Source organism: Gambusia affinis, linkage group LG05 (genome assembly GCF_019740435.1).
Source record: "Gambusia affinis linkage group LG05, SWU_Gaff_1.0, whole genome shotgun sequence".
NCBI classification, from domain to species: Eukaryota; Metazoa; Chordata; class Actinopteri; order Cyprinodontiformes; family Poeciliidae; genus Gambusia; species Gambusia affinis.
The window spans coordinates 2,364,504-2,391,626 of record NC_057872.1 but is presented as its reverse complement, the minus strand read 5'-3'; the positions used below and the strand labels follow the sequence as shown (position 1 = coordinate 2,391,626).

Sequence of the window (27,123 nt, the reverse complement as noted above, 5' to 3'; positions counted from 1 at the left end):
CCCGACGAAGACAGACACACACAGGTGACGCTAAATACACAAGAGGAAATCAGGGAACGAGATACACCTGGGGACTAATCACGGGGAGACAGGACAACACAGAGACTCAGACACACAGGAAACTAGAAATAAACATACAGAAAAACACAGAACACAACAACTATCTCCAGAGGAGTAGTTACTGATGGCATTAGCTTGAATGATGACAAGAACCATGGAGGCCATAAAAGACCAATCAGCCATAAAGCCTACTTGTGTGCCGTGTTAACTCAAGACTATCAGCAATGTTAAGTCGGCCATGTTGTGAGCGTGAATGCATTTCCATTACACTGAGACAAAGCAGATATATCTGCTTGCCTGGTCTCATCATTCCAGCCTCAAGACGATAGTGAGACGATACACCAGAGGAGAGAGCGGAAAAAACACCTCATCCTCCTTCCATTCACACAGTCTGCTGAGCACAGGCCTTTGTTTCATTGTTGAGTGTCAGATAGAACACTGCATGAGTGCATGTTTGGGACTTTGTATGTTGTATCTGTTCCATGATAAACACAGCAGGATTTGCCTTTGTCAGGGCCTTCTGAGAAAAAAAACCTGTGTAGATGATAGAACCACAGGAAACAGTCAAATAATGACATGAGAAACTCATTGAAGGTTAGGCTGGCATATCAGTGTAGTGAAATGTAAGTAACAATCAAATCTAGTTTATCTCGAACCATCTGAATGTGCAAAGCAAGGGGTCAGATGACACACAGGCAGCCACCATGTATATTTTATATTCTGATTTGTTAAGCGTAGATTATTCAGGTCTGGATTCCGACAGCTGCCCTTTTATTGTAGCACCTTCTCACTGTATCAATGTGTGCTGTCAAATAACAAGCCTGCATTACAAAAATCAGATGAGCAACAGCAAAATGAAGTGTTAAGTGCTGCACTGAGTCAGCTGATTCTCCTTAGTGGCTTACTCAGAAAAATAGCAGCTTGACCACTTATTCTGAACCGTACAACCACTGAGACACTGGATGAAGTTACAACCACTGCACAGGGTAATGTCTACAGATGGATAGAGATCTGCAGTTGTGATGTGTTTTTCAACATAACATGAGATAAAGCAGAGTAAGTCCATGTAAAAGAATAAAACAAATGGATAACATGGCAGAAATGACTTATTTTGGTCAGCTCTACATAGAGAAACTGTCTGCAGATGTACATAAAAAGTAGCTAAAATTATTACAACAGAAAGTTTTTGAATGTTTTTTTTTCCTCACTGGTCAGTTCTCAACTGCAGCCTAAATATCTGAACATATCTTCTTCCATCCTTACTCAGTCAACACTATTCAAATGACAACGTGTGCCAGTGATCCATATGTTCTTGGCTTGTCTCAACACATGTCTGCATCAATGTCAGAGTGCCTCTCCAAACTGAGCTGTAATATATTCTGGAAGTGTTTTCTTCTAAAACACTGGTGTTTCCCATTTGGACTCAGTCCTGGTGTTCTATATCCTTGAGTTCCATTGGCCAGACATCAAACCCAATGTGACTTTCCTCTCTGAGGCACTTTCACTAAGTGCCTGGCAGAAAAAAATGATATAAATTAATCCAAGGGATATTTTTTTATTTTTGCTGCAGGGACTTTATATCATTTGTAGCACACCCCGTAGATAAAAAAAGAAGAGGAACATAGTCATCTTATGTGGTTGAAAAATGTTCTAACTGATGAAGCAGATGAAATCACTATGGTAATTTGTTGGTCTAAAATTTAACAAGATCTAACTGCATTGGGACAAATGGGAAAAAGCAAAAGAAAAAAAAAACAACAAATAAGATCTGACACATAAAGGCTGGTGCTGGAGATAGTAAATTACCAACCTTTAAGACTGACATAATTAGAATCCACTTATAGAAATGCCTTGAAAAGAAGTGGCTGTTTGTTCTAGTGGCATTCTGAAGGTCTCAAAATCATGTGTTTGACTTCAGTCCAGTTCTGGTACAGCCGCCTTCTCAGAGTCATTTTCTGTTTAGAACACTTAAAACCCTAAAAACAACCTTCCGTCCTTCTATTGTTACTCCCATTTATGGTTGCATGAGGATAGTGCCTATCTTCATTGGGTAAGAGTTAGGACAGTTCATCACAGGGCAAGACAGAGACACACAAGACAAATAGTCATTCCCCCACACACTCATGCCTGAGGGAAGCTCAGAGTAAATCCAGTATACTTCCAGTAAATCAAATGGTCATGTTTGTGGACTTGAGGAAGCTCAGGCAGTTCAACCACTGGCCAACTGTGCAGTTCAAGAATCAACCTACTTTAGTAGGTATGCACAATATATCAACACTAACATTGGTTTATGATGATATTAACAGTTATTTAACATGTCAGGAATGGTCCCATGAATAAAAACACCCGTTATTCATTTTCATGTTGTTACATCTGGAGGGGAGAGAGAATGAGGTTGGTCATGTGACAGTGATAGTGAAGCAGCAAAGGATTGTGGGAAGCTTAATTGAAGCAGAGAACTCAACGGTTATGGTTGTTTTGTTCAAGGTGCACTGTAACTTATAGATAGGGATGAGCAATTTTGACTTTTTTATCACAACATTTTTGCATTAATTATTATTTGTCATTTTATCAGCCTCACCTTTAAAGATAGAATATTTCAGTCTCCCACCAAACTGCTGGTCAAACTGTTTATATGAAAATTCAGCCCAGTGTAAAGCATTTCTTTTTCTGTGTCAGGTCTTTGTGAATTTTGACTCCATTGCTAAACCATCAAGTAAAATTATTATTTTTAAAAAAAAAAAGAAAAGAAACATAAACATATAATAAAAAAAACAATAAAAAGTGCAAGTCTGGCAAAAAAAAATAATAAAAAAAACATCTTGAGAATTCTATGGTGCCTATCTCTGTAAGTCAACAGGCAAATGTTGGGATGCCAACATTTGCCCAATACAAGGTCAACACAGAGATTAACAAGCATTCATACATGCACAAATGTCTGTGTCCACTTGTATACATCACATGGATGTTCTGGAACTATGGCAGAGAAGCAGCACACTCAGGGAAACTCCCCAAGAGAAGCCAGGACCTATTTTGCCTTGAGGAATGGTGGATTCCAACACCACTGCAAAACTGTGTTTGCAGCTTAAAACTAAAGGTAATACTTTTGCATCCTGGAGCTGAAAGGGTGCAAACTAACCTAGCAGATTTGAGGAAGCATTCCTTATGTTTTCATTGCTTTTCATAAATTGCATATTGAACCCACAAGAGTTGCAGCAAACAAACATACTCTGCAAGTGCTTTACACAGGCCAGATCCAAACAGCTGCTTCTGTTTGACTCATGAAGTTTTCTGACATCCAGCAAATGTCCTGGAAGGGCGAGGTGTTTGTGACGGGCTTTCCAGCACCCAATTAACAACAGGCCATTAATTAGGATGGTGGAGAACAAAAAGCTTCAACATAAATGACTGATTTGGCTGGCTTCCCAGCAGTTCTGGCTTTAGGAAAGCACACAGTCATGATTGATCACACTATGGCTCCTTACATCATCGTCCTGCCCTGCCCCTTACTTGTCTCCTCAACAACAGCGTCAACCCTCGTTCATCCTCAAACACTGACAAATAAGGCTGTGAAGCGCAAAGCAGGACACCAGCAGTCAAATCAAAGTACTGTCTGTCCAGAAATGCAGATATGCTGCTGGCATTTTGTTCCCCTATACCCTTTAAGATGAATGATGCCCCATAGATTCAGATCAGTCTCCGCATATTATTAAACCAAAGAAGGATTTCAACTGGTTCTCAAAATGAAAACCTGTCTTGACACCATGTCTGTCTGAAACTTGAAAGAAAAACACACTCATAGGACAGTGTGCCAGTTTTACTGTTCCTGTGAATCTCAGTCCTCTGAAGTTGTTTGTGAATAGGCTGCTGAAGATATGTCAGTTGTCCTACAGAACACCTCTAAGACATATTCTAAAATGCAAGAAGAGTTTATGACTCTCTTCCAGCCATTCGTTCACAAACTCCAGATTTGTGAAGAGTACAACTCCTCAGAAATCTTCTGAGATTACATTATTTTGTCTGAGATGAGCTGCAGCTCCGCAGCTGCTACAGATTCACCATGAGCCTTCTGGCTGCTTCTCTGATTAATGATGTCCTTGCCCAGCCTGTCAGTTTAGGTGGACCTCCATGTCTTGGTAGGTCTGAAGTTGGTCCATTCGCTATCCATGTTCATATGATGGACTGAACAAAGCTCTAGGATATTGTTCTAGACCCTAACCATACTTTAAACTTCTCCACAGGTTTCTCCCTGCCCTGTTTGCTGGGTTCCACAAAATTAGACAATATCTTAATATGTTTTTGCTTGGTGACTGGAAAAAATAACAATGCCCCCCAATTATTTGAATAAGACTGTTGCTCTGTTGGAGCACAATCAAAACCAAATCCAATTGGTAGCTGAAACAATGATCATAGTAGGGCATGGAGCCCTGGTGTAGGTATTCAGATGATCACATTGTAGTGTGTGCAATACATTTAAATAGAATTTCCCAAATGAACAACAGTCCACCTGAGATTATTCTAACAAAAGCCGTTTAACTGCGTACAGATTTCAAGTCTAATTGGGTGTTCATGGTGAACTCATTATCTCACAAGTACCTCTTATGCAAACACCTTTAGTCAGTAGCCACTTGATATGAATCACACCAATGACTGTCTCTGGGGAGATGCATCTGATTAAAGCCACTGTATCCGCTACTATTCTTCCATCGTCATGTCATTGCTGGATGATAGATCCAGTAAGGTGGAGGAAGTTGCTATCTGTTTTCCCAGTTACGGTAATCTGATGTAGGAAGCTCTATTTTGCAACTACATGGATCACAGTTAAGTCAAAGTGTTTTTGACATTTTTGACAAGTATTCAACATTAATCCTTGAATACTTGATATGTCTGGTAATTGTTGGTAATTGTTTCATTGTCCATAGCTGCAAAAGGCATAGCTTAACTTGAGTTAAGTTTGTGTGTTGAATGTGTACAGGACTAATACTGCAACTGGTGGTTCAGATCTATGTTTCTAATATTGCAGGGAACCAAATGTAACTTTTTGTCCATATCATATTTTTTAGGACAGTCTGAACAGCACAAATCAGATTGGATACAAACTCCCATGTGAATATGTCATCGCTGTTACAGTATCATCTATTGCTTGAACAGGTCTGTTTCTAAGACTCCAGAACTCCATACACAGAACAAGAAATACATTTTACCTTCTGCAAACATTGCTGCTGGTGGCCATGTTGTTTACTTCCAAGTTGTCACAACCTGAGGAATCAGGTTGCCAGACAGAGACAAATTCAGGTTGTCTTTTCTTGATAAAAGAAAAGTTTTTTGTTGATTTGTGTAGATTTTATTTACAGCATTTTAAGAAACACACTGAGTATCACTAACAGAGTTCTGGTTTCTTCCTGTCTGGTTTATGGGGACCTGAAAGCACACATCAGGCCACACTAAGTTTTTAAACACTGAAATGTAATCAATGTACAGAGAGAAAGAACAGCAGCAGCATTGCAGTGTTTTGTAGATTTGCACTTCCCACTTGGGGCCGAGACAAAACAAATTAGTGGATTTAGCCATGGATATTTTTCTTAGAAGTGTCAGTGGTTCTGTATGGACAGTTGGTGACAGGAAATCGCATGTCACAGCGTCGATGTGGGCTGTTCACTAGAAAATTACAAGGGTGCAATTTTTGATGCAGGTCTCACACTGGGAAACATGTTGCCTTTAAGACTATTAGAGCTACTTTAAGCACATAATTGCTGCCAACAGATAATAGCTTACGAAGGTTTTTATCTTGAGAGACATGCTTTCTGTCTCTAAAAACAAAGACAGTTTTTTTTTTACATTTCCAACATGCAAATTCCTGTAATTATGCTACGTTGAGGTCAACTGGATAATAGCACTGAAGGTCTGCTTTGAGCTTTCTGATCCAAGTGACAGCATCTGGATTTCTGGTACGAATGGTTGACACACTGGAAACAGTAAGGAAGAGCTGCAGAGTCATATTTCATTAATAATTCCAGTGCCTCTGTGCTTGTCTGGATCTCTTTTCTATCTTCTAAACCTCCAGCTGATGTAGGCACCCTGAACCTTGGAGTCTTGCAGGTTTCCTCTTGTCGCCCCATGCTTGTTCAAGATTGGGAAAAGCAGCAAAATGCTGGTTTCTTTCAGGCAACAACGTCTTACTAACTGGCTATTTTATTTCCCTGAATCGGACTGCATTATAATAATAATAAAATGATTTGAACCCTATGTTGCTGGACTGAACCATGCAGACATTGTTGCTTCATAACAAGTAATTAGTGTGGTTAAAACTCTAGGCCTTCAACTCTGGAGAGACTTTCATGGGTAGTGTGTATGCTCTCCCAATGCATGAGTTTTCTTTGGGTATATCATTTCACCACTACAAAATGATTTACAAGGTAAAGCATCAAAAAGCGAAAGCCATTCTTTCCTAGACTGGACATCCCAGCCCAGGATTATTCCATAGTCAGACGATACAATGATCAAACAAATGAGAGCATCTCATACCTACATGTCAGACTCTATGGGGTCACTCAGTATGTTGATGCTTAGAAAAAGACCAAAACTAGTGTAGATGGTTTGCATTGGCTGAAAGAGAGAACCCTTTCCATCTAGGGAACGTGGCGGAACAACTTAGGTTTACAAAGTTGCAACCCAATGAACCACAAGAGTTCTAGAACAGTTATCTAAGGATAGACCAAAGTAGATATTTGAGAAAACCAAACAGCATGTCCACAAATAAATTCTCATAAACAAAGATATGCAGGGTGGTGGAGGAGTTATGATTTGAGCTGGTTTTATAGCGAGTGAACCTGGGCTTCTTGTAGACACTGAGACCATAAACTCAATGATCTCATTATTCTAGAGTCAGCTGGGAGGTCATCTGTCTCACTGCTACACCTTTGTGGAAATTTGTCATCTGACTGGAAAAAACTGCTCACTGTAACAACTTGAAGAATTATTATCAATCCATATCCAAAGCTTTGGTATAGATGTTGAACTTTATTTAACTGAAAGCTCAGAAAACAGTCAAATAAAAACATCTGTAGTTGATGCTAAGTAAGCTAAACTTTTTCAAAGTTTGCAAAAACGCTAAAGCACTAAACCAAAAATTATCTCAACTATTAGCACATTAGCAGAAGTATGACAACCACTGCATCATAGTCTACTCAAATGTTATTCTCATTATTGATGTTCAGCTGACATCTTAACATGAAGGTGTCAGGTGAAAGATGTTGGTCCTTTTCTTATAAGGACCAAAATGTCTGAGGGATGCTTTTGTGGCAGTAAACCTGATACTAACAATGAGTACCTAATAAACTGGCTTTTGTGTATATCCAATATAAATTTAAAATTGAAAACTTAGAAGTTTTAAAAACAGTGTCTTTCTGCCAATCTGAAAGAAATTGAATTTCTTTGTACTCATTAAAATGCTTTAAAACCTCTGTAGGATCACGAGAGAATTGACTTCCAAGTAAACTTAGATCTTAGTGTCAAGTTGTTGCAGTTCACATACAAGGCAGAGTCTCTTCACAACTGAACTAAGTTTGTACCATAACTACCCTCAGATGTCCAGTTCACAATTACAGTTGCTGTTTTCTTCCTTCCCCTTCTCTTATTTCTCAGCCTGCTGTCTTCCCAAGGAGCTGCATATGGCCCGGCAGAAAGTCTCTACATGAGTCCAAGGCTCTCGCAGATGGCTTGTCCCTGTTTCTCTCCCTCATCTTTCCCCACAGTACCCAAAATTCCATTCCTGTGGGCTTGGAAAAGAGAGGAGTGTGTTGCAAATTTGCTTGAAGCAGGATGACATATTGTAGAGTGAGCAGAAAAATGCTGCAACGGGGGCATCTCCTCCATTAGCCCAGTCAACATCAGCACCCATTTCACCACCGTAACGTAAAATTCTTCCTGTAAGTGCAGGAGAGATGGTGGCGGCAGGGAAGTGGGGCTGACAGAGCTGACGTTATTCCAGGCAAATGGGAACACTGACACTTCGCTGCATGAGCTGCAGAGACATACGCACAGAGGCACAAACTACCATCCCCTTTTTCTTGCAACTTCCTTCCTATCCACAGAGTGTCTCATCACATCCTCCTCAGGTGCTCCATCCACAACCAAGCTGGCAAGCTAGCATGACAACCCATCATCAACCCCTGGAAGACAAACCTCTACACACATGCATCATACATGTATGCAGAATCTGCTTGTATCTAAGCTACAAATGCACATTTGCCAACATGCTTGCACATCTGCGAATCGCCTCGTACAGTATGACGTGTGTGTGTGATGTGTCTGGGGAATACCATTCACACTCGTCCACACACACACACAGAAGGGTTGTATTCGTAGCAAGGAAAGAAATGGAACTGGGTTCGTGGATGTAGGACACAATCAGCACCAATCTCAGTCTCCCTCTTACCTTCCAGGAGGAAACAGCTCACCTGGATGCCTCTGAAGCACAGACAGATCGCATTCAGGCCAACCTCTCTCCCTGCAAACCAGCTCAAAACATCTCCCTCCCTCCCTTCTCTCTCATACACACACACACACTCTCTCCCTTCTCTCTCTTCCTCTCCCTGCAAGCTGGAAATGACAAGATTGTACTATAAGCAGAGGGGTGGGGGTAAAATCTAAGGCAGCTGAAGGAGACTGCGTTTTCTGGCTGACCGCCTCGGGTGACTGTGAGTTTGCGGCTCATAAGGCATGGAGGTAAGGTGGCAGTGGGATGGGGATGCATTTCATGCAGCAGAGTGAGGAAAAAAGCTCAGCAGAGACAACCTTCTTGAAACCCAGAGAGCCCCTGCACTGCTCTGAAATGGTAGAGCCCAGAGGAGTTTAAGGAAGTAGACAGCATCAGCTATCAGTTTTTAACACAATCCTCTGTGAATCTGAGCTCAGCTACAGTAAGGGAAGGTGAGCCGTGTTGGGTAACTGGGTTACCTCTGATCAAATGTAAGAGCTCTGGATCTGGTCAGCCCACAGCTTTCACTGCTGTTAAATGATGCTTTAGCTCCATTTCTCCTGCAGTATGTCATGTCTTTCCAAAGCAGTTATTGCCTCTATCTGCTGTTCTCTTATTTATCGCTATGGGAGAAGATTATTTCTTTATTATGACATACTTAATTATTCCAAAAGAATGTGATAAAATGTACAATGTATTTCTTGTCAATTGTATATCTGCTACGTACCTGGCTGTCCAGACTCTGTCTAAATGTGACATTGGCTGGACAAGTAGAATTCCCATGCTCAAAATGAAGAGGAGTTCATTATGGCTGACATCCTGTTGTTTGACCAGCTCACTCCCAATCATCCTTTCATTTTGTGATCAATGTTTTTTTATATGTCATGATCAACTGAAAGGTTGATGCAATGGAGTGGGTTCAAGTTAATAAACCAATATTACACTCTTGTTGCATGATCTATCCATCCATCCATCTATCCATCCATTTTCTAACACCCTTATCTAATGGGGTCGGGAAGGGTGCTGGTGCCTATCTCCAACACAGAGACAGACTGGACAAACAACCATTCACACACACTCACACTTAGGGAGAATTTAGAGAGACCAATTAACCTGACAGTCATGTTTTTGGACTGTGGGAAGAAGCCGGAGAACCCGGAGAGAACCCACGCATGCACAGGGAGAACATGCAAACTCCATACAGAAAGATCCCAGGCCGGGAATCGAACCCAGGACCTTCTTGCTGTAAGGCAACTGTGCTACCAACTGCACCACTGTGCAGCCCCAATCTATCCATCCTAAAACAAATATGAATGATTACAGATGATGAACTGCAGACTGGGTGTGTTGTGATGCACAGCAAAGACATTCTCTCTGAGAAGTATGCTGAACATGTGCACAGTTATTTGGACAGCATGAATGAGGATCATAACTCAGAGCTCAGGGCTGAGAAATCACACAAGTGAAGCCTGCAAGTTGTCGGCCATGCCCCTTTGATTCCACAATCACAGCTACATGATGTGAAAGCTCACACAACCTACAGTGATGGTTCGATATGAACGTTTGGGCAGATATTGATATTTACTATTATTCCATATACTGTATATAGTATACATATTTCACTACCCTTCCGATACCTTGACAGAAACAACCACATGCTGATCTCACCACTGCTTCTCTGCTTCAGTTAGTCTTCCCACAGTCCTGTGCATCATGACTCGCATCACTGTCACATGACCAAACAAATGTCACATGACTAACCTCCTTCCGGAACCCCTCCGGAGAAAAAAACAATAAATTAATATTGGTTGTTAATATCTGGCCATTTTTATTTGTTGGACCCATACTAATATGTGAAAAATTACCAGTATCAGTCAATACCAATATTATTGACGATATATGCATCCCTAATTGCTTTGTATGTTAAAGGACAAACATGTGTAAAGAAGGGTGTCTGTCTTCATGTTCATTGTAAAGCCATGATGTTTGTTTAAGGCTCCTATTTTGAAGAAAGAAAATAATTAAAGAAAGGAGTTGTTGAGACATACTACTAAAGTTGGTTAATATAAAACTGCTAGTTGTGTTGGTGGAAGACAGTAGGACAACAATGCAGTAACAAAAACCTGAACATCCAGATACTGTAGAAGCAAACTTAAGTGATTAAATCTAATCACCTTAATTCCTTTGCTTCTTAGTCCAGAATCACTTTTTCACTGAAGTGACCTTTATTAGCAACATGTGAGCACGTCCGAACAGGGGCAGTTAAATATAAACAGTAGCATTATTTGATTGTGTTGTGCAACACTCCTTTCAAGCCTCTGCGACATGAGCTCAGTGTCATCAGTTGTAGTCACCGACACACGTTTCTTAACATTAGTTGCAAGTTTACTACTGAATTGTTGGAAAAGGAATCACTATGATTTATCTAATACAAACACCTTCTTGTTTTCCGTATCATTAAAGCTTCAACCCTGTAGCTCTCTGCATAGGTTCAGCTCTAAACAAATAGGAGAAATATGTTATTCAAAGCTCTTCATTAATAATTCATCCTGAAATAAACAGAAATGTCAGATTCTGTTTGATCTAAGCATTGCAGCTAAAACATCCTCCTTATTTTGTGTAGTACACAATTCATTCTTTAAATATAACATATACGTTGATGTCAACATTTGCAACATTTTTACCAGCAGCACTGTCATACATTACATTACACAATTACATACAATGCCTAAGCCCATTACCACTGTTATGGACTGAGGCACAATAATCAAACTTACAAACAAAATATCCAATTTTGGAGATGTCTGTTTGCAGTCTATTTTTCTTTAAAATAAAAAGTTCCCTCACATCAACATTTGTTGAAATGACACTTTGTGTTGCCTATTTGATTGATTAAAAAGAAAGTTGTACAAATATCTTTCTCATTATTTAGCCATTTGGTAGATAAATGTAGTGTTGTTAATCCTAATTGACCTTCTGTTTGCCTGCTGTGAAGTTGGACTTGAAGACAACATCTGGTTCTGTTCTGGTGACCTCTGTGGAATGTCTGGAGATTATTGTGCAAAGATGAATTCTTCTTTAAATAAAGAAAGTTATGGACAACCCAGAGCATCTTCTTCATCAGACACAACAGTGTGTCTCCAGTCTGAGGCTTTTCCAGAGCTACTGAAGCACTGACTGCTACAGGAGACTCTTCCAGCCATATACAACATCTCTGAAGAAACTTGGACAGTTTGAGTTGCTACAGTTATTAATCACTCTTTGGAATTAATATTACGTATATTTGAATTGAATCATATTGAATTGGTCTAAAATATAATATATGTCATGTGATTTAACAAGAAAAACTGGTAATATCCATTTCTATACACTCTAAGTGTGTTTTCAGGTGTATTAGCAGGCATGTAAAATATAATTTATTAGAGGAGAAATGAAGGAGCAATGTGTCCCAAAATACATTAAGAGTTAAGCTGTTTTACCTCCTGCCATACAAACACAATACAGTAATCCATGTTATCAGTGCCTGAAGGAGGAAAACCTGACTCCCACAGAATGTCACACTCTGTCACGCTCCACAAGAGAAATCTAGCGCACACATTTTCTTTCATGTTTGTTTTTTTTTTTCACACTAAATTACCAGTTTTCCTATTTTCCCATTGCCCCTGCTCTCTTTGAAAAGGAGTGCCTTGATGGACAGGCCAGTTGCTACAGGAACCACACCATGCCTCTTGCATTAGAGTGAGGCACGAAGGTGTGAAATCCAAAATAAGATTGGATTTAGATTGGACCTAAACTGGAGTCAATTTCCAAGCCAGGGGAAACAGTAATCAGTTGAAACCATGACATGTGCAGTGGAGGCCATTTGCATTTTAACAAGATTAAAACTCCACCAACACAGAGTGTGTACATCCCCAGTCCTCAGCTGCAGTTTATGAATACATGGGTCGGCTGTAGTCAAGATGCTCAGTTGGAGATAGAGATCATATATTCCACATAATACACAAAGCAGCACACACACACTGTTTAATATGTAAATTCAACAAAGAAAGCCCATTCCCCACCTTCCCCAGTGGGAATTCAACCGAAGACTTTCTTGCTGCAAGGCAGCAGTGGTGCCTTCTGCTTCACTGTGCAGACCAAATTCAGTTCAGTTGAATGCATTCATAAAGCAGAAAGTAAAAGCAGAACTCATCCAAGGGCACTTGAAATAAAACAAAGGAGAAATTTGAAGTCATATCATGTTTTATATTCACATTCAACTATTGCAATAAGTCCATGTTGATCCTATTGAGAAGCAATTCCAAACAATCAGGTTCAGAATGTGTAGTAAACAAGAATGTGTAGTCGACTGAAAGTTAATACAGTGTTATACTAACTGTATACCAACTGTATATCAGTTGGTATAACACTGATACAAAAACAATACCAATTCTTTTTATTAAGTTTTATATATCAAAAAACTTTTGGTCTTCAGTTGTTTTTGTGGTTTTTTTCAATGATTTATTTTGTTAAGACCTAGGATGGTATTTGGCCAAATTTTATAGGTGTTTACAAAATACTTTAATAACTTATTAAAGTTATTAAACCAGAATAATGAAAAAAAAACTAATTAGTGTGTAAAAAACTTATTTGAGAGCAAGTCAAAACAAAATCTCTTTGAGAAACTACCAGACAAACATACAATAAAATTTCAAGAGGGAATCTGTAACCAAAGTATCAATCTTACCACACTAACATCAATACATTACTAGATATTAATAATCAATATTTTGGATCATTCTGCTACTTTATTCTGATCCAATTCCAAATCTAAGAATGAACCAAACTTGGTCACTTAATGTTCACAAGGAAAAAACCTGTTCCAACTATGAATCAATGTGTTCCACACCGTCATTAAACTGCAGCAACAGTGTGGATCAGTATTTGTTTGTTACTGTATGCTCTGATGGATTTACTGTATATCCAAAATAAGACATTTTTTATATATTTTTTTCTTCATCACAATATATCCCAAAAAACATCATGGTGACCCTTCTTGTCTACATTTCTCCTCTTCCCCCCTCCATCCTGAGAATGAACAGAGGGACAAGTCTCCATTCAACAGGAGGACGCCTGCAGCCAACCAGACCCAGGATGGACAGACATCTGAAAGGACAGACATCTGGAGATACTGATATTTGCTAATCATTTTTAGTGCATTTGATTCCCAACACTGATGGCCTCCGACTGGGAGGACATCTCACACTGCTTCTGTGTGACGGGTTGGTTTCTGCTAAGTTTATAAAATTATAAATCAGTTTCTTTTTTAGATGCTGTTGTAAATATGCATTTATGGTTCCATTTATTTCTATCCAATTTATTGAATTAAATATTTATTACTGAATAGTTTTTACCAAATCTGGAATGGAATGTATTTATTTCACTCAGAAACTCTAATAGAAAGTGGGGAAATAATACGCAGACAGTAACTTTGTTAATCAGAACTCCCTCTAATGATGCAGTCGGCGCATAGAAAAATTGGTCTCGCTGCAGCTGCAGAGAAAGTCTGTAAATAGGCAATAAACCACACAGTCCAACCACTGAAATGTTGCCTCATTAAACAGAGGCCACACTGTGGGAGACCCATATTGATTCATCCATCAAACACTAATTTCAGTGGTATTTGCTCCTTTATTTGGCAACCTGGTGCTCTGATGTGGACTTGGGTCGATTAAGTTCAGCCGAATATTTGCTCCCCCAGCCCACCGCCCTCTCTGGCCTGCTGAACCTGACAGACCTCAGCTTGGTCTGTCTGAAATCTGATCCTGTTACAGGTGTTGGGTTCAACTCAACTCAACAGATGGGTGAACAGAAGGTCTGCTCTGGGGTCTCCCAAAGATCCTCTCACTGGTTTTTGTCTTTTATAACAAAACATTTGAGCTGAAAGACAAAAGACTCACATTAGCAGAAGAAATGATCATTTCCTTCTATGCAGTAAAAGAAACCTTTTGTGTGTCTTGATGAGCACAAGCAGGTCCACGTAATGTAGACATTCATCTCTGCATCCATCTCCTTTGTTGTGGCAGTATAAACATTGTTTTGACTTGGTCACATATTTTATATTTTATGGTGCATCTGCATAATGCAGTTTCCTTGTGAGGTTTTAAAGGGGAGTCTGTTTTCTTTGCTGTTTTCAGTTTGTCTGTCTGCAGCCAAGATAAATCAGGGTCTTAGTGCACAAGAAAACACAGTTTTTATTAAAGACTTGAATTATACCATTTCAAACTGTGTTGCCCAGTTGAGAAATTAAAAGGTAACACTCAGGTACCTTCTTAAGAGGTACAAAAACGTACTAAATTGTGAGGAAAAAAAACTGTCTTTGTCACTGCTGGAAAATTGCATTTAATTATGTTTCTATATTATGCATTTATTTTTTTTAAATACAGGTTTTAAACCATAAATTGATTTGTTACCACCTTTAATGTTTCCGGTTTACATTTACTCCCCTCCAGTTTTAATTTCAGACTTGTGTAATTTGTTACCATTATGTCATTTTTACATAGAGGAAAAAAACACAATCAGCTTCAAGAATCATCCCCCCAAAAATTGGCAGCACATATCAGGAATCAGTTAGGCTGATGTCAAAATAATTGGAATCTGCCTTAAATGCCAGATTCAGTCCATCTCTGGTGCTTCCATCAACTGCGCTAAGTGATGGCCTGTTAACATAACTATGGTAGAGTGGGTGGTATCAAAGCCCAATTTCATAGTTTGAGCAACAGGATTTTCCAGTTAAATTTAGAAAACTTAAATTATGCTGGAAAACCTGGAGAATAATAATATATTTTCCTAATTCTTATTAAAACTGCAGTAGTAAATGGTTAAAACTGGTTCCTTTCTGAAGCTCTGCTTATATTAGCCTGAAAAGGTTAACAGCACCATGAGTGATTTATGGATCTGTCACTCTAATGACTTTATCATGGAATAGATTGATAACTATATCACTGTGACAGGCCTTGTGCTGTATCATCCTGTCATTCTGGCCCACACATGAAGCTCCTGTCTGGGTGTTCAGACCTACCGGTCCGCAGCGCCGCTTTACCAGAAAACTTCCATATTATAACGAGAGTTCAACCTGATCGCACAAAGTGAGATGAGAGCAGCCGTCTGCCCGGGGCTGCTGTTAAAATGCGTGCAGCGTGTTGACACTCTGAGGCGCGCTGCATCATACCCCACACTGCCTCCGCTCATAATTGGCTGTCCACCCTGCATGAGCCCGGAAACTTGTGAAACACACTCAATCCCAGATTTTCACAGGGTGCAAAGCGAAGCGTGAGCTGATGCGACGCGGGATGTGTGTGTTTGTTCCAGTTGCTGTTGTTGACCTTGACTTACACCCCACCCACCCCAGGGTACTCTACCCACACTACAAACCCAGCTCAGCACCTACCTTTCTGAGAAAAGATCCAATCGACTGACAAGGACAGAAGCGAATAATGCCACAGAAGCACCAGACCCACTTAATGCTGGCCATGGCGGAGAGCACAGTGACCCAGTGAGGATGCAGCTGCTGCTCTTAACACTCCAGCTGTTTGGGTGGCTTTCTGGGTCTGTGTCTGTTGGTGTGCGCATGTGTGCTCGTGTATGTTCAGTGATATTCACACCCCTTCCTGGCCTATATTCCCTCTGAGCTCAGAGTGTGTGTGTGTGTGTGTGTGTCTCTGCTTCAGGGGTCCAGACCCTGCAGATGGCCTCCCTCCATCGCCCTCACTGTTATTCTGCAGCTCATTTCACATCGGCTGCCACCTTGGAGCCAAATGGATCAATAGATGAGCAAAATACATCACAAAAACAAAACAGTGTGCAGGTGAAAGGATGGGGAAAAACAGCCTTGTTAATTGATAGAACAGCAGGTTAGGCCAGAGGGGCGCTAGCCTGTGGATGATTGTTCACAGCGGAGGTCTGAACCGTCTGTCATTTGCTCGCTGTCAGGGATAAACCGCCGCTCTGTGCAGCTGACCAGATTCAGAATGCAAATCAACAGGATGACACGACACGAGCTCATCAGACAGACTGGGCTGCTGCAGAATTTAAAGAAGCACTATAATCCCTATTCATCTCTAAGCACATGGCTTCAGCCCCCCAGATTACTGTTCACATTATACCGCTGCAGACCTGCACAAAGTGCCAAAGTCTCAGAGCGTGTGCTGCTGCGCAAATGTGGCTTCTGAAGCTCCACTGACCTTGGCATGACTCTTATCTACACACAGTTTGGCAAGCTTTAGAAATTAAGCAGAAGGAGTGTAGAAAAAAACTGTGGTGGCTAAGAGAAACGTCTCAGAGACTTGACCAGTAAGGCCCTCTTTGTTAAGGTGTGAGTTGAAATTGGAGCGGCAATACTGACAATGATGACAGCAGAGTGGGAAGACTGTAGTTTTCCATTCCACTGCCAGCAGATGGCAATGAGTCCACTACAGGCTGCTGTCACTAGTCTTCAACAGCCATGCATATATATATATATATATATATATATATATATATATATATATATATAAATATATATATATATATATATATATATATATATATATATATATATATATATATATATATATATATATATATATATATATATATATATATATATATATATATATATTATGCAAGTTATATTTTTCTTCGATTTTCTTAAGTGGTCAATGCAGATGATGGTCAGTATAATTTTCAAGTCATGAACTATTACAGTATAAATCAAATTTTACTGAACAAAGCTCCCCATGAGAACAGTATTTGTTTCAAAAATAAAAAAACTCAAAATGCATTGTTCCAAATTATTATGCGCAGGAGATTCTCTGAACATTTTATGGATTATAAAGAACTGCAAACGGTAATTCTTTGAATGTGCAGCATTAAGTGGTCACAGGTACTAAAATCAAAAGCTGTTTCAATCAAAAACATCTTAACAGATCGAGTTACATGTTAACATAGAACCTTCTTTGATATCACCTGCACAATTCTTGCATCCATTGAACTTGTGAGTTTGTAGATAGTTTCTGCTTGAATTTCCTTGCAGGATGTCAGAATACCTTCGCAGAGCTGCTGTTTTGATATGAACTGCATTCCACCCTCAGATCTTCTGCTTGAGTAAATACAGTGTAAGACAAGCTTAAGCAGTTAGAAATCTGCAGAATGTTCCATTTTTTTTATCCAATTAGCTGATTAGTGGTGGAATAGTTTATTATAAAAATAACCATTAGTTGCAGCCTTACACAGAATATGTTATACATGACTGTAGGATTTCTTGGTATGGATATGATTAGTTATTTTCCACATTTTATTATCACTAAAAGTACATTTAACAATACATTTTCATGGAATTTTATATATGTTCATTTTTAGGCATGAGACAATGGACTGTTGGATGCACACAGTAATGAGGGTTATGAGTTAAAACAAAAAACTGAATGAACACACTTTACCATGGTAACCCATCCCAAATCATGACAGGTTTGAGCCGATGTCTGCATTTTAAACAGCTCTCCATTTAGACGAGAACGAGCCTTGGGTGGTGGTAATCTGTTGAATGACAAAGTGCTTTATCTAGAGATAGATAAGGGCTGGTTGGAACCTCACACAGTTAGCAATTCAGTCTCTGGGGATAAAATAAATCCTTTGTTGCCAACCCAGATTCAGCCAGGCAGCCTGTCAACAAAGCAGCTCTTTCAAGCTCGCTGCAAAAGGAAAAGAAAAAGCAGAAACCAAAATAGTGATATGGGAGACTCACTTGTCTATGGGACTCTAACTGCTCAGGTGTTTAATATCAGAACATTCATTTCCATTTTGGTGGAACAGAAGATGAAGCAATTTGTATTTTAAGTTAAAAAACACACCATCTGGAGTCCAAAGTGAATGGTAGGAGGTTAACTAGACATAAACAACTAGAAAGACCTGCACACAAATTATCAATAAGACTGAGATCAGGTCTTTATGATGACTTTCTAACATTGGCTGGATGGGGAGGGTTTCTGTCCATTTGGAAGACCAGTCTGTGACAAAGCTTTTGCTTCATGGCTGATTTCTTTTGACTTTTCCATCTAGTTTATACTCGTGTATAATTGTTCCCAAGGATGAACCAGACTGGTGCAGCTCCATGATTTTCTTCTTGACATCTTTTCTGATTTCTTTTGACTTTCCAATTGTGTCAAACAAGAAAGCACTTTGGCCTTAAAACACTCCCACAGCTGAGCTGGATCATCATTAGCTTAAATGGATCATCAGAAGTTTCCAAAGCAGAATCATCATCAGAAATTTTATATACATCATTGAACAAATCTCTGACATATTCTTTCTCTCATTACTGTGGCAGTTGGTGAATAATTGACCCAAGAACAAGTTTGGTCTGATTTAAATTCAGATGTTGAGATAAAATATGAATGCCTTGTTATTCAGTGTAGCAAAATTTCTGATTTCAACTGTATGTAACACTTAGCATGTGTAACCTTCTAAAAGTTGTTTAATTAGCAGTCTGTTTTTGAAAGCAGTCTCGAGAACTGCCAGCAGGTGTTCTATCACCTATAAAGTATTCAGACATTGACATTTTTCTGTCGTATTTGTTGCATATTGTGCAGCGCAGAAGTTCAGGAGCAAAACACGTACCTGATTTTATTCCTGTTTCTTTGATTCAAATATAGTTTGAATGAGGAGCCTGAGTGGGCAGCAGTTAGCTGCTTTAATACAGGAGCCAGCTGCTGGTCATTTAATCACCGGCATCAATAGGAGGAAGAAGCGCCTCCAGCTCTGTGTAGCTACCTGCCACTGTGACAAAGTGGTTCAGTCTTTCTTCACCACTTGTCCCTTATTCTTATTTTTGATACATTTACTTTCTAATCATAATGCTTAAATTTAAACATTAGTTTGCAACCTTGCTTCATTGACTATCCCGGGTTTGTTTGTGTTAGCATTATGTTGCAGTTTCCATCTATTTATATGTTTAGTTTAAAGCTACTACTTCTGGATTATTGGTTGAACTTGTTTATTTTGTTTCAAAGTATATTCATGGTATTTGTGTTCCTTTTTACTTACTATTCTCCCTTGTAGATCTGCAGCAGGTCAGGAGTAAGGGAGCGGCCGGCCCAGTATTTCCTGAAGGCTGAATGTCACTGATTACCTTACTGGGTTCTACCAATTAGAGGGTTCTTTGTAATATTGCTTTGTTTGTTTGTTTGTTTGTTTTTTAAAATAACTTTGGAGTTATCTTGTTTTACAGGGTGTATTTTGCAGACTATTTCATTATGTTGATGAGTTTGTAAATTAGATTAATAATATTATTCTTGTTTCTGTTTAGATTTTTTTTTAACTTGTTTAATTGTGGTTTGGTACACTTATGTGCAGGTGTGTTGCCAATTGGCTTTAAAAACAGTGTTTTGGAAGCTCCAGGGAGAGTGTATGGTTTACAGAGAGTTAAAAACCAAATAAAATTCATCAGAAAACTCTGAAACTGGTGGCTGATGCAGTTTGTTTCGTTCACCTTGAGGATCCTTGACCACACTATCTTACAGCCACCTGCATCCATCTTACTCTGCATAAACTCCCTGCTCTTTCACAGCATCACATTAATAAAACAATACTGATATTGAAAAGAAACGAGTCAACAGAACAGACTTGGTGCCATGGCAGAAAGTTTATTCTGACTTCTAATTCTGAAATGTGTATTGTCTCAAAAAGTTGAGTTAAGGCAGCACATCCACCCAACACTTACCCCAGTGGAATCAGGTCACACAGCAAATCTACATGAACTGCGAGGAACCTATGAAAATGAAATTCTAGCAAGACATACAACTACAAGATGTAGCTCTGTGTATTTAGCTCCAGTGCCAATTGCTGATTCAGATTTTCCTGTGGAACGTAACTACAAAATATCCACGGACATTTTCCAATCAACAGATATTTTTGGTAGATCATATGCAAAAGTACAACATTTTATATATCACTCATAGTTTTTGTCACTTCACGTTAAACTGTGGAACAGATTGGTTTCCCCCACACGTGCAGAAGTTTGTGAAGCTATATTTGTTTGATTCTGTGTGATAACTGACTTCAAAGAAATAGTGTTAAGGAAAAATATTTTGCAAAGCATGTTAATTTGTCTAAGAAGTGAATTATTGGAAATTATTTTGTTTAATCCCACAGTGGAAGTAAAACCAAGATTTAATTGCTGAAGTCCTTAAACATTACAGTTTAGTAAATTGTTTATATTGAGTCAGTCTGGGTCTACTTACAGTGTCAACACTGTAAATTACAGTGTTGACACTGTAATTATTTTTGATTGATGTTAAAGCTCTATTGGAGCTTTAACATCAATCATCTATTCGGAGAATGTGGTACAACATACTACAGATTTGGATGTTGGTTTATTTGAAATCTGGAACAAACTTCTAGAAAACTGTAAAACAGCTGAAACACTGACTTCCTTCAAAATCTCAATTAAAGATCCAGCTGTTTTGAGTTGTATTTGAAACATAATCAATTACAAATTTAAAGATGAACAATCAAAACATTGGTAATGTTTTGATTGTTGATTCTATGTTGCATGATTTTGTGTTTTTGTATTTGTTGTGATGTAAAGCACTTTGAAATGACTTGCTGCTGAAATGCGCTATACAAATAAAATTTGATTGATTGATTGATTGATTGATTAAAGACACTGGAATGTCTGGACATTTTATTAGAGACTGAAGTATAGAAATTGGAGCCCAGGCGGTCCACCCAGGGAGCCAAACAGGCTAGGACCACCTCTGTAAGGGTCTTAGCCTGAGTGATGTCACAATGACAGACAATCTGCGCAGCCTCTGAGAGGCAGCTTAAAGACAAACAGCAAATGGAGCTTTTGATGCTGATAATTTCTCAGCAGATTGCATTGAAGTTTGAGACAGAACAGATTCTGAACTTCAGCCAGGGATCGTTTCTTCTGTAAGTGATGCTCACACAGAACACAGAGAACATCACAGGGAATCACCAGTGTGTTGTACTGTAGCTGTCTGTCAGGCAGGTTTTGTATAATGATCTGTATGTGTGTGTGTGATGGTGGGCGCACGTGTGTGTGTGCTTTAGCATATTGCTGGCTTTATTGGTGATTTCTTATTGGCCAGTCTTCTAATAGAAGACACTATCCTTTTGGCAATATGGAGCAATTTTTAAGAGAGATTATAAGATTAAACTTTTAACGTCTCATAAAACTGCTTGACTGTAGTTTTTATGTCTGTCAAAAGGCTTGCAATTACCTTACCACACATTTACAAAAGTTCATTTAAAAGCCCAGGATGAACACCGTAGCTTATCAGAAGAGTATTTTTGTCTCCCTGTCAGTTACAGTCTGCAGTCAATAAATCCAACTCAATGTTCCCATCCGTTTATTCCATTTCTCTCCATCTAAAAACGTCATGCTTCCTCTAGCAGCCATAGACCTCTTCAGTCTATGGCTGGGGACAAACTGCTCAAGCAAATCTTTCACAAACACAAAAAGGTAGGCACAAACACTCACACACCATGACCAAGCAATGAACCCTTTCTCTAATAGCTGTGGTGAAAGCAGCATCAAAAGCTTTCGGTCAATATTCGGACAACGAGACGAGTTGTGTCTCTCCAAAGGTCAAAAATTAGCTTTTTATTCCTTTTTTCCTCTCACATAAGGACCTTTTATTAAAGGTAATATTTAGTCTGGCATTTAACGCCGATATCAATTCTCATGGTCCAGCACAAGTCTGGCAATAATTTGAGTATAACGACCAAAGCTGACCCGAACTAATCAATACTGATCTTTTTATCTGTGTTCACTGTATGATGGCTTTTATTAGACAGCAATCAATTATGGGGTGACATCATATTCATCGTAGTTTGAATTGGTAGAGAAACATAAAGTTATGAACATAAAATGTAAACAAAATCCTGTATTTTCTCAATTTGACGATAATAGCAGAAAACTGAAACCTTTAGAAGTCGTTTGCTCCCTGATAGGGAAAAACAAGTTTCCAGTTCAAAGGCAACATGAATCTGATGACGTCAGTGAGCTCATCAAAAAAAAGGTACACATAGATGTTTTAAACAACCACTGTGAACTTCTGTATCACTGCACAGTGGGTTTCAGAGAGCCCCATGTCTGCCTCCATGCTTCCTGCTGGAAATGATAAAACATGGACTAGACCTGAACTGGGGTAACTGCAGCAGCTTTAAAGAGGACATGTTTAGTTTTTGTGACATAACTGCTCAAAAATACTTTATCCGAAAAGGAAATTAAATGTTGTCATAACTCATATCATCCAAGTCATTGTGAAAGGTGATGTGGGTAGGAATGATCTCTGGTACCACTCAGAATATGAAGAAACCTTTGACTAAATGCTGTTGCTGTATGTCTGTCATGACTGTCATGGCATGCTAACGGCTCAATTTCAAGCAGCAGACACGATCTTCAACAGCAACATGTCCTGGATGACACGGTTCAAGGAAGCTCTGCTATTCAATCTCAGTTGCTTTTGTTGCTCCACTTTAAATCTCTGTCTGGTTGTTTGACTAGAGAGGCGGGCAGAGATATGTTGGATATGATTTGTGCTTGTTCAAATCAGTGGAAGAGATGGTTTGAACTTCCTTCTTCTCTCTCTGCTGAAACTGATGATATTCCTGAAAAGACTGAACCAAACAGAAACTGCAGAACTGGGAATGTACATATTTAAAGTTAAATCTTGTCTCACAGAGCATACCTCCTTCTAGGTATGTATGCCATTCTTCTACTACCCCCAAAGTGAGGTAAATTTTCCTTCACAGCCATTAGTGCTATTAAGACTATGTCCCTCATATTCATCATGAGGGACAACCTATAAGCCTGCATGAGAGCAGCTAATATATTCAACTGTAATTCTCCCTCTGATGCTAGAGACACCATTAATATAATCGATTCCCTTTGTGAAATGAAAAACACGTGCCTGAAGGAAAACAATAGGACTTTATGACTTATCAGGAGATACAGGCATGAATTTAAAGCCACAGGATCCTCCAACAAAAAAATCATTGTGTCAATTTATCAAAGACTCCAGTATGAAAGCATGATAATACTGCACTTGCTTAAATAAAGCTGTCAGGTTCCTTGGGTATGTAGAGCATTCCTCTATCTTAGCGCCAGCAGGAGTTTAGGAGGTTAGTCTTACTTCACCTGAAATCTGCAAGGGTAATGAGCAATCTGCATGACTGCCAGCCGAGCCTCCAAAACCCACGACACAACTGCCAGGCTGCTTAACAGCTATACCCTGTTCCATTACCCGTCACATGACTCGTCTCCAGAAATCATCTCCTGCCATAATTTTTTGTGTGCCGCCCAGTCAGGGTCCATTTCCTGCCTGCACACACCAACAACATTGAACCTGGGAGCATATGGAGAAGCACTACAGCCTTCAACATGATGGATGCCAGATTACCTCTGTAGCCATCGTCCCTGCATGCTTTGCGACGGACGCCCACCGAGCTGGTTCCTCAGCTTTATTTTCATTTTAATACCTCAGCAGTATTTAACCTATTAGGTTTCCTTTGGGGATGATTAGTGCAGGGTTAATTAAAGATGTGATTAGTTGTCTAGCAATGTATAATGAGAAGCTATCCCTGCTCAAGTGCTAACCCATGGGTCTTCATATTGACCGTAAAGACTGAAAAAAGTGTTACTAATTTACACATATACGCTAATCCTCACATTGTAGGCAATGGGAAGATGAAACTAAAACCAAAATTAAATTAAGTGTCATTATGAACTCTACTCCATCGGAAAGGTGGGAGCCGAATGAGTGCATTTAAGGTTAAAGGTCGTCCAGCTACGCCGTTCTCCACAGACAGAGAAATACTCTGAGCCAGCCCTCGCAGGCCAGCGCTTACAGATAAGCCAGCAGCTGTCACAAATCAAACTGACGGAGCCCAAAAACACGGCCAACGGCAACAACTTGAACTGTGACAGTCAGTCAGGCTTAGCCACTATGGTGGGAGTCATATGGAGACGCACACATGTGCAGCACTCACAGTTAATGAGTTCACTGAAGCTAAAAGGCTTTTAGCTAAGTTTGGGTCCATGGCACAGATAGCAGTTTGTCATATTTATTCTAATCCCAGCATCCCGAAACGTTCCAGCCCTCGTTGATTGGCTATAGAAGAGCACGGTTTCTCAGTCAGCAATGGACGTCTCAGGGTTTTGATTTAAGAGAAAATTTCATTCGGTTAAAAAAAAACCCCGACAAGACTCAAATTAGCTTAGATGGACGAAAGTCTGACACAAGATGTGAGGGGACAAAAAGGCCAAAAACTCCATGACTGTGTGTAAAATAAGATATGTCAAGCATGAAAACATGGTACCAAGAGAGGCCCTCTAACCATAGCCGTCAAGCACTCTTGTCACTTCTAAACAGTACTTTTGTAGGAATGAACCCCAAAAAGCAGTGGTGTCCAATTATGCAGTGGTTCTTTTAGTGAAGCTCTGACTCTTGTCACGTCTGGCTGAGAACATTTCTGCATATATGAATGTAGAAGTTACACAAAAACATAGTGGGTACCAATGCATTGATGAAAAAATACTGGAATTGGTGAATCTGATGTCATTTTTAATTTAAAGGTTCAATAGTGGCCGGACAGCCAGTAAAAAAAAAAAAAAAAAAAAAAAAAAATCATACACAAGTATGCAATATACTTATGTATGATTAAATAAGTAAGCTGAAAATTCACACTGAGGAGAAAAATTACTGAACTGACAGAAGCCACAAACACAGGATGAAGTAAGGAACTCCTCTAGCAAGTTTTAAGCAATTTGAAATTGATTTTAAATAATCCAGAGATTTTTTTTGTTGATACAATAAAATATTTGAAAATTAAATTGAGTTTCATTTTCAATGGCTAATCTCTAAAAGGTTCTGACTTTAATTTTGCTCAGTCTACACTGTTATCTGTCTTATTGCAATGTGACTTTCCAAAAGGTTACTAAGCAGGGCCCAATGCTACAGTGATTAACAACAAAACTAAGATTGCTTGCTCAGTAAATTTCTTAATTATATCTCAAATAGCCCATATGACACATGCTAAATCAGCAGTTTTTTTACGAAACCTCTTTAAGCCATTTGAGCATTTCTACCGTGGACACTGTGTGCACAAAATAACCTTATTGAACATAAAAAGTTCTAAGATCACCACATTAATTAAACATTAAAAATCTTTCCAAACCAGTCTGACCACCATGTTAAACCTTTGTTTTCTCTTTCTACTCTCCAGCTATCCATCACCTAAGGTCATTTCTAACATCAACTCTACTTTTCTTGTCCTCACTTGGCCTGGCTGTGAGACCTTCCTGGGTTAGTCCAATAACTTTGTGTTGTTTTCTGGCTAACCTGAGGTTATCTATAGAAAATAAGATAACTTTATCTTATTTTCCCAACCCTGTCTTCAATGTTTGACCACCATTCTCTCCTAGACAAATCGATGGAAGACAACATTGCTCTAACTGACAGTGTGTGCCATTTTTATCCTATACTTTTTCATGATTCAGCCATAAAAATAATTCATGGAGGTAATGGTCTCCTTATGGGAGTTTCAAGGCCAAAGCCACTGCTGACTCAACAGAACATGAAGACCAGTCTCATATTTACCAAAAACACATGTTGATGATCCCCAAGACGTTTGGGAAAATATTCTGTAAACTGATGAGACAAAAGTAGGACATTTTACGTTTCATTGTGTGCATCCTGTTACATCTGAACAAACAGAATCTCAGAACAAGAGCAAGACACCAACATCCTAATATGGTGGTGTGATAAATTATGAATACGATTCATTCCGTCTGCCAGACACTGACACTTTCTCACCACAGGCCTGATAGAAGGCATCCAGCGACTGACAGGGTCAAACATGCAGCTTAGACAGATGTTTATGGACAATAAGATCAAGACTGTAAAGCAAACCAGCAGGGAAAAAAAACAAGTTTCTTCCTGTTTTTAATCAAATTTGGACGTGATCTGATGGCAATAGCTGACTTGTATTATAATGGAGGCAGACAATGAAACATGGTGCAAAGAAATTACACCCTGCTTGCTGTGATTATTGCCACACACTCCATGTTTGCTTGTAACTTATAAAACTTCCCAGGACTGCAATATGAACAGAAACGAGGAAACAGAGAAGCCAATCTCTTTGGAGCGTCTTCTGATGGTTGGAGGTGTTGGTTAGCAGACTGACGTCAAACAGCAGATAGAAATGTTTCCATCTCAGAGTGACAGTCAAGTTTTGATAACAGAACAAATCTAAAGTGACACAGCAGACTGTAGAGGCTCCCTGGTATTCAGTACTGTGGGGACCCAACAATACCATCACATCAAAGGGCCAAGTCAGAGAGGTGTCTCTGAGCCATCGCTGTCAGCATGCAACCAAGATAAAAAAACAACAACAACAACAACAAAAAAAAACAGGTCTATTTTCATTTCTTGAGGCTGCACAGTGGTGTAGTTGATTGAACTGTTGTCTAGCAGCAAGAAGGTCTGAGGTTCATAACCCAGACCGGCTTCCTTCTTTGCATGGAGTCTCCATGGGTTCAT

General features: G+C 39.3%; 1 protein-coding gene across 4 annotated transcripts in view; it reads right to left on the bottom strand.

The window, feature by feature from the left end:
• The window catches only part of cdk14 (cyclin-dependent kinase 14), a 162,054-nt gene that overhangs the window by 121,016 nt on the left and 13,915 nt on the right, over nucleotides 1–27,123 (bottom strand). Inside the window, exon 1 of one of the 4 annotated variants that reach the window (XM_044117728.1) lies at nucleotides 8,498–8,599. The exons of 2 other annotated variants lie outside the window; for them this stretch is intronic. The gene's annotated coding sequence lies outside the window, so the exon portion shown is untranslated. Of the gene's footprint in view, nucleotides 1–8,497; nucleotides 8,600–27,123 lie in introns of those variants that run through there. One more of the 4 variants, XM_044117730.1, reaches the window with a different exon arrangement.